The sequence below is a fragment of the Bos taurus genome, chromosome 28, assembly GCF_002263795.3.
Source record: "Bos taurus isolate L1 Dominette 01449 registration number 42190680 breed Hereford chromosome 28, ARS-UCD2.0, whole genome shotgun sequence".
NCBI classification, from domain to species: Eukaryota; Metazoa; Chordata; class Mammalia; order Artiodactyla; family Bovidae; genus Bos; species Bos taurus.
In genome coordinates, this window is record NC_037355.1 from 38,922,668 (window position 1) to 38,931,893 (window position 9,226).

The 9,226-nt window shown below is 43.7% G+C and overlaps 1 pseudogene; it reads right to left on the reverse strand.

Annotated features, from left to right (window-relative positions):
- Positions 1-885: 885 nt before the first annotated feature.
- LOC781868 (phosphatidylethanolamine-binding protein 1-like) lies at positions 886-1,814 on the reverse strand (annotated as a pseudogene).
- Between the last annotated feature and the right edge of the window lie 7,412 nt (positions 1,815-9,226).

A 9,226-nucleotide genomic window follows, 5' to 3' on the forward strand; every position in this document is an offset into this window, starting at 1 on the left:
TAATTTTTAGTTGTTCCATGAGCTTTCTGAATTGAAAAATTGTATAAAACAGCACATTTACATAAACTAGAAATTTGAAGTCAGAAATATTTAAAATAATTTAAAATGTTCATCTTGATTCTTTTTTCATTTTTTTTCCATCTACACAGTGTTTTTATTTTTGTTCAACTATAAGCAAACAGCAAAATTAACACAACGTTCACCAACTCCAGACTGGCTTTCTTTTTTACACCAAAGAGGAATCAACAAGCATGGACTTTCAGACTTCTGATAACCTCTTACCCTGCCCTGCTGCTCACCTAGATGGCCAGGCTTTAACAGCAAAGCGACTTCTTCTCTTGAGCTTTTTCCAGTATTGCTCTTTAAAGGATCCAGAGCAGGACACTGACACCCAGCAACCATCCTGAGACGTTGATGGTTAGTGGACATGCCGGCCTCTGGTTGTCTCGGTGAGACAAGGCCATGAAAACACATGCTGGTAGGTGCTTTCACACACAACTCTGTGCTCAGGCTCACAAAAGTGGAGGCAATCAATCTCTTTTTTGTTTTCAACCTCCCTTAAAGATTCTTTGAAGCTCTGCTCTAATACCTCAGACCTGGTCTTTTTACCAGAATTTTTTTTCTTCTTTAAAGTCTGGTTGTTGTTCTTGTATTAACATTTTGATAAACCCCATCACAGTACCAAAGAATCCCCCACCAAAACTGAGTTCAAATTTGATCAAAACATAAACTCCCTAAAATTATACACGACAGGAAGAAGGAAAGAAAAGTCATCCTAAATCTAAATCTGACCGCTCAGGGCTTAGGCAGAGAGATGGGGGGAAATCTACATGTGTCGCTAAACTGAAACACTGTTTGGGAACTCTGGGACAGTGTCCATCTCCTCTACTTCCTAGACAGCTGCTCCTAGAGTTTGGGCACATAATCATCCCATTCAGCCTGGTAACACGTGCCGGCCACTGGGGTCCCAAGCTCGTACTTTTTGCAGAAAGAGGCCACCTTGAATTTGCCACAGTGGTCTCCAGATAGGTTGCTGAGAATGGGACCATCACATTTCAGTGGTCTTTCCTGCTCGTAAACCAGCCAAATGTAGCGGTGCAGGCCAGCACCCTTGGGAGGCCCAGAGCCCACATAATTGGAGAGAACTGTGACTGCTGATGTCGTTGCCCTTCATGCTGACCACCAGGAAATGCTGCCATTCCCTGTATTTGGGGTCCTTCCTGCTGGGAGCACCGGATCTGTCAAGACCAGGGAGTACAATTTACCTGGATCAAGGCCATCCCATGTAATGCTGGTGGGCCGGTTCTTAACCTGGGTGGGTGTCAGCACTTTGCCCAGTTCGTCGACCTCCGCCCTGCCGCAGAGGGTGCTGCGGCCTCTCAGCCACTTCGTGCAGGCTCAAAGGCCCAGACCACTTGCTGAGGTCCACCAGCGCTGTGGAGCCGAGCAGGTCAGACAGCAGGGAAAGTGGCTTGTGGACTCGCACAGGGTAGGAGCACGGACTCACAGCAGTCTGCAAACTGTACCGAGGAGGAGTGCATGCGCCAGAGCCACAGCAACAGCCCATCCTGCTCCTCCAGTCGCCTGCGGGGCCGGGGGCGGCGGGGGCGGGCCTCTGCTCTCTGACTGGCCAAGCCCGGTAGCGCCTCTTTTTATTTTATTGCTGGTAAGTCCCTTCAGTCGTGTCCGACTCTGTGCGACTCCATAGATGGCAGCCCACCAGGCTCCCCCGTCCCTGGGATTCTCCAGGGAAGAACACTGGAGTGGGTTGCCATTTCCTTCTCCAATGCATGAAAGTGAAAAGTGAAAGTGAAGTCTTTCAGTCTTGTCTGACTCTTCGCGACCCCATGGACTGCAGCCCACCAGGCTCCTCCATCCATGGGATTTTCCAGGCAAGAGTACTGGAGTGGGGTGCCAGCGCCTTCTCCGTTTTATTTTTTATTGAAGGATAATTGCTTTACAGAATTTTGTTTTCTGTCAAACCACAACATGAATCAGCCATCAGATCAGATCAGATCAGTCGCTCAGTCGTGTCGGACTCTTTGCGACCCCATGAATCGCAGCACGCCAGGCCTCCCTGTCCATCACCAACTCTTGGAGTTCACTCAGACTCAACGGCCATCGAGTCAGTGATGCCATCCAGCCATCTCATCCTCTGTCCTCCCCTTCTCCTCTTGCCCCCAATCCCTCCCAGCATCAGTCTTTTCCAATGAGTCAACTCTTTGCATGAGGTGGCCAAAGTACTGGAGTTTCAGCTTTAGCATCATTCCTGCCAAAGAAATCCCAGGGCTGATCTCCTTCAGAATGGACTGGTTGGATCTCCTTCCAGTCCAAGGGACTCTCAAGAGTCTTCTCCAACACCACAGTTCAAAAGCATCAGTTCTTCGGTGCTCAGCCTTCCTCACAGTCCAACTCTCACATCCATACATGATCACAGGAAAAACCATAGCCTTGACTAGACAGATCTTTGTTGGTAAAGTAATGTCTCAGCTTTTGAATATGCTATCTAGGTTGGTCATAACTTTCCTTCCAAGGAGTAAGCGTCTTTTAATTTCATGGCTGCAATCACCATCTGCAGTGAGTTTGGAGCCCAGAAAAATAAAGTCTGACACTGTTTCCCCATCTATTTCCCATGAAGTGATGGGACCGGATGGCATGATCTTCGTTTTCTGAATGTTGAGCTTTAAGCCAACTTTTTCACTCTCCACTTGCACTTTCATCAAGAGGCTTTTGAGTCCTCTTCACTTTCTGCCATAAGGGTGGTGTCATCTGCATATCTGAGGTGATTGATATTTCCCCTGGCAATCTTGATTCCAGCTTGTATTTCTTCCAGTCCAGCATTTCTCATGATGTACTCTGCATATAAGTTAAATAAGCAGGGTGACAATATACAGCCTTGATGTACTCCTTTTCTTATTTGGAACCAGTCTGTTGTCCCATGTCCAATTCTAACTGCTGCTTCCTGACCTGCATACAAATTTCTCAAGAGGCAGATCAGGTGGTCTGGTATTCCCATCTCTTCCAGAATTTTCCACAGTTTATTGTGATCCACACAGTCAAAGGCTTTGGCATAGTCAATAAAGCAGAAGTAGATGTTTTTCTGGAACTCTTGCTTTTTCCATGATCCAGCGGATGTTGGCAATTTGATCTCTGGTTCCTCTGCCTTTTCTAAAACCAGCTTGAACATCAGGAAGTTCACAGTTCACATATTGCTGAAGCCTGGCTTGGAGAATTTTGAGCATTACTGTACTAGCATGTGAGATGAGTGCAATTGTGAGATAGTTTGAGCATTCTTTGGCATTGCCTTTCTTTGGGATTGGAATGAAAACTGACCTTTTCCAATCCTGTGGCCACTGCTGAGTTTTCCAAATTGGCTGGCATATTGAGTGCAGCACTTTCACAGCATCATCTTTCAGGATTTGGAATAGCTCAACTGGAATCCCATCACCTCCACTAGCTTTGTTCGTAGTGATGCTTTCTAAGGCCCACTTGACTTCACATTCCAGGATGTCTGGCTCTAGGTCAGTGATCACACCATCGTGATTATCTGGGTCATGAAGATCTTTTTTGTACAGTTCTTCTGTGTATTCTTGCCACCTCTTCTTAATATCTTCTGCTTCTGTTAGATCCATACCATTTCTGTCCTTGATCGAGCTCATCTTTGCATGAAATGTTCCCTTGGTATCTCTAATTTTCTTGAAGAGATTGCTAGTCTTTCCCATTCTGTTGTTTTCCTCTATTTCTTTACATTGATCGCTGAAGAAGGCTTTCTTATCTCTTCTTGCTATTCTTTGGAACTCTGCATTTAGATGTTTATATCTTTCCTTTTCTCCTTTGCTTTTCCGCTTCTCTTATTTTCACAGCTATTTGTAAGGCCTCCCCAGGCAGCCATTTTGCTTTTTTGCATTTCTTTTTCATGGGGATGGTCTTGATTCCTGTCTCCTGTACAATGTCATGAACCTCATTCCATAGTTCATCAGGCACTCTATCAGATCTAGTCCCTTAAATCTATTTCTCACTTCCATTGTATAATCATAAGGGATTTGATTTAGGTCATACCTGAATGGTCTAGTGGTTTTCCCTACTTTCTTCAATGTAAGTCTGAATTTGGCAATAAGGAGTTCGTGGTCTGAGCCACAGTCAGCTCCTGGTCTTGTTTTTGCTGACTGTATAGAGCTTCTCCATCTTTGGCTACAAAGAATATAATCAGTCTGATTTCCATGTTGACCATCTGGTGATGTCCATGTGTAGAGTCTTCTCTTGTGTTGTTGGAAGAGGGTGTTTGTTATGACCAGTGCATTTTCTTGGCAAAACTCTATTAGTCTTTGCCCTGCTTCATTACGTATTCCAAGGCCAAATTTGCCTGTTACTCCAGGTGTTTCTTGACTTCCTACTTTTGCATTCCAGTCCCCTATAATGAAAAGGACATCTTTTTTGGGTGTTAGTTCTAAAAGGTCTTGTAGGTCTTCATAGAACCGTTCAACTTCAGCTTCTTCAGTGTTACTGGTTGGGGCATAGACTTGGATTACTGTGATATTGAATGGTTTGCCTTGGAAACGAACAGAGATCATTCTGTCATTTTTAAGACTGCATCCAAGTACTGCATTTCGGACTCTTTTGTTGACCATGATGGCCACTCCATTTTTTTTTGAGGCATTCCTGCCCGCAGTAGTAGATATAATGGTCATCTGAGTTAAATTCAACCCATTCCAGTCCATTTCAGTTCGCTGATTCCTAGAATGTCGACATTCACTCTTGCCATCTCTTGTTTGACCACTTCCAATTTGCCTTGATTCATGGACCTGACATTCCAGGTTCCTATGCAATATTGCTCTTTACAGCACCGGACCTTGCTTCTATCACCAGTCACATCCACAGCTGGGTTTTCTTTTTGCTTTGGCTCCATCCCTTCATTCTTTCTGGAGTTATTTCTCCACTGATCCATAGGTATATATATATATCCCTGCCTCTTGAACCTCTCTCCCATCTCCCTCCCCATCCACCCCTCTGGATTGATATAGAGCAGCTGTTTGAGTTTCCTGAGCCATACAGCAAATTCCCATTGGCTATCTATTTTACATATGGTAATATAAGTTCCATTTTACTCTTTCCATACATCTCACCCTCTCTTCCCCTCTCCCCATGTCCATAAGACTATTCTCTATGTCTGTTTCTCCACTGCTGCCCTGTAAATAAATTATTCAGTACCATTTTGCTAGATTCCATATATGTGTGTTAGAATACAATATTTATCTTTCTCTTTCTAACTCACTTCACTCCGTATAGTAGGTTCTAGGTTCATCCACCTCATCAGAACTGACTCGAATGTGTTCCTTTTTATGGCTAAGTAATATTCCATTGTGTATATGTACCAAAACTGCTTTATCCATTCATCTGTCAATGGACATCTAGGTTGCTTCCATTTTCTAGCTATTATAAATAGTGCTGCAGTGAACAATGGGATACATGTGTCTTTTTCAACCCTGGTTTCCTCAGGGTATATGCCTAGGAGTGGCGTTGCTGGGTCATACCGTGGTTTTATTCCTAGTTTTTTAAGGAATCTCCATACCGTCCTCCATAGTGGCTGCATCAATTTACATTCCCACCAACAGTGCAAGAGCATTCCCTTTTCTCCACACCCTCTCCAGCATTTATTGTTTGTAGACTTTTTGATGATGGCCATTTTGACCGGTGTGAGGTGATATCTCATTGCAGTTTTGATTTGCATTTCTCTAATAATGAGCGATGTTGAGCATATTTTCATGTGTTTATTAGCCATCTGTATGTCTTCTTCGGAGAAATGTCTCTTTAGGTCTTTTTCCAACTTTTTGATTGGGTTGTTTGTTTTTCTGGCATTGAGTTGTATGAGCTGCTCTTATATTTTGGAAATTAATCCCTTGTCAGTTGTTTCATTTGCTATTATTTTCTCCCATTCTGAAGGTTGTCTTTTCACCTAGCTTATAGTTTCCTTTGCTATACAAAAGCTTTTAAGTTTAATCGGGTCCCACTTGTTTACTTTTGTCTTTATTTCCATGACTCTAGGAGGTGGGTCATAGAGGATCTCACTTTGATTTATGTCATTGAGTGTTCTGCCTATGTTTTCCTCTGAGGTTTATAGTTTCTGGTCTTACATTTAGGTCTTTAATCCATTTTGGTTTTCTCTTTGTGTATGGTGTTAGGAAGTGTTCTAATTTCATTCTTTTACATGTAGCTGTCCAGTTTTCCCAGCACCATTTATTGAAGAGGCTGTCTTTGCTCCATTGTATATTCTTGCCTCCTTTGTCAAAAATAAGGTACCCATAGGTGCATGGGTTTATTTCTGGGCTTTCTATCTTGTTCTATTGGTCTATATTTCTGTTTTTGCGCCAGTACCATACTGTCTTGATTACTGTAGCTTTATAGTATAACCTGAAGTCAAGAAGTTTGAATCGGCCAGCTCCATTCTTCTTTCTCAAGACTGCTTTGGCTATACAGGGTCTTTTGTGTTTCCATATGAATTGTGAAATTTTTTGTTCTAGTTCTGTGAAAAATGCCATTGGTAATTTGATAGAAATCACATTGAATCTGTAGATTGTGTTTGGTAGTATAGTCATGTTCACAATATTGATTCTTCCTACCCAGCAACATGGGATATCTTTCCATCTGTTTATGTTGTCTTTGATTTCTTTCATTAGTGTCTTATAATCTTCTGTGTACAGTTCTTTTATCTTCTTAGGTAAGTTTATTCCTAGATATTTGATTCTTTTTGTTGCAATGGTGAATGGTATTGATTCCTTAATTTCTTTTTCTGATTTTTCATTGTTAGTATATATAAATGAAAGTGATTTCTGTGTATTGATTTTGTATCCTGAACCTTTGCTAAATTCACTGATTAGCTCTAGTAATTTTCTGATACTATCTTAAGGGTTTTCTATGTACAGTATCATGTCATCTGCAAACAGTGAGAGTGTTATTTCTTCTTTTCCAATCTGGATTCCTTTTATTTCTTTTTCTTCTCTGATTGTTATAGCTAAGACTTCCAGAACTATGTTGAATAACAGTGGTGAAAGTGGGCACCATTGTCTTGTTCCTGATCTTATGGGGAATCCTTTAAGTTTTTCACCATTGAGAATAATGTTTGCTGTAGGCTTATCATATATGGCCTTTACTATGTTGAGGTCCATCTAGTCAAGGCTATGGTTTTTCCAGTGGTCATGTATGGATGTGAGAGTTGGACTGTGAAGAAGGCTGAGCACTGAAGCATTGATGCTTTTGAACTGTGGTGTTGGAGGAGACTCTTGAGAGTCCCTTGGACTGCAAGGAGATCCAACCAGTCCATTCTGAAGGAGATCAGCCCTAGGATTTCTTTGGAAGGAATGATGCTGAAGCTGAAACTCCAGTACTTTGGCCACCTCACGTGAAGAGTTGACTCATTGGAAAAGACTCTGATGCTGGGAGGGATTGGGGGCAGGAGGAAGAGGGGATGACAGAGGATGAGATGGCTGGATGGCATCATCGATTTGATGGACGTGAGTCTGAGTGAACTCCAGGAGATGGTGATGGACAGGGAGGCCTGGCGTGCTGTGATTCATGGGGTCACAAAGAGTCAGACATGACTGAGCAACTGAACTGAACTGATGTTGAGGTAGGTTCCTTCTATGCCCATTGTCTGAAGAGTTTAAATCATAAATGGGTGCTGAATTTTGTCAAGGCTTTTTCTGCATCTATTAAGACGATCATATGGTTTTTATCTTTCAATTTGTTAATATGGTATATCACATTGATTGACTTTTATATACTGAAGAATCTTTGCATTCCTGGAATAAACCCAACTTCATCATGGTGTATGAGCTTTTTGATGTGTTTCTGAATTCTATTTGCTAATATTCTGTTGAGGATTTTTGCATCTATGTTCATCAGTGCAAGCACTTTTTGAACCAGTTATGAGTCAGCAGCAGGATCCAAACAAATACATAAACAAGAAATGATCAGAAAACATTTCCTGGCCTGGCAGAACCTAGGGTCTGTTGGGAGTGTACCAGAAAATAAGCAATACAGTTGGGTGTGATGCCTGCTGTGATGGGGAAGAAAAATATGCCTGCAGAACTCTGAACTCCTGCCCAAGCCAGGCCTCAAGGAACAGCGAAGGCTCTCCTGCTCAAAGAATGTCTGAGACCCATAGTATGAGAAGAAGCTACTCTCTCTGATAAAAGAGTAGAGCTGTCTGATCAGGCAGTGCATGGAGCATGAGCAGCAGCCCAAGATGGAAAATACTAAGTCATTCTGAGAGGCTGGAGAAGAGTCTGAGATAGAAAGGAGCAAAATAAGCCCAGGAAAGACATGCAGAATCATGTAGTTAGTTGCCTTCAGGTACTATCCAAAGGACTAATGAGCAGGCCCAGAAAAATGTAAAGGATGAAGATGTGATCAGATCTGTGTTGTAGGAAAATCATCTTCAGGTGGCATTTAGAAGGTCAAAGAGAGAGTGTGGAGCTGAAGGCAGGAGAGCAATGCAGAGACAGGCTTCACAGTGGTGCTGGTCGACCAGGCAGTGCAGTGGAGGAAGGGGCAGAGGGCACTAGGGGTGAGGGGGTGCTCCGTGGTCAAAGGTCCACACTGTAGAAGACCACTGATATGCAGTAACAGCAGCATGCAGGGGGGCCCTGGCCACACACACCGGGAGCTGCATGCAGTGGCCTAGGATCTTGTCCTTTTCTCAGGATGCTACGATGTTCCCTTCCCCAGGTGTCCTACCTGTGGGACAAACCACTTCCTGAGCATCAGCAGCCTTGGCACTTGGTGAGTCATTGTCATGTTCCATCCTGCAAACCACATCTGGAGATGTGAGAGGAAGCAGGACCTCCACCTCAGTTTCCAAAAGGACTACCACAGGACAGTCTCCCAAGGACATGAGCACTGCTGCCCAGGGTACCCTTTGCACTGCTGCTGGGGGAGTTCCTAGGAGGCCTGTGAGCAGTGGGCACTGCCAAATTAGCATCCTCTGTGAGCGTGGGTGAAGGAAGGAAAAAGTGGTAAATAGAGGGAGAGTGGCGCTTGCTATGTGGGCTTTGGGCAGAGGTGCAACCAGCAGGAGCAGGCAAAGGGGCAGAGGGGAACTCACCAGGAGAGGATCTCTGAGGGCCACTTGAGGGCATTTCACAGACCTGCCCCTGGGCTTCCTGCCCCTACACTGAAGTGTAGTACTGAGGACTCCCAAGGGGCCCGTAAAGGCAAGGCCTCAGGTAGA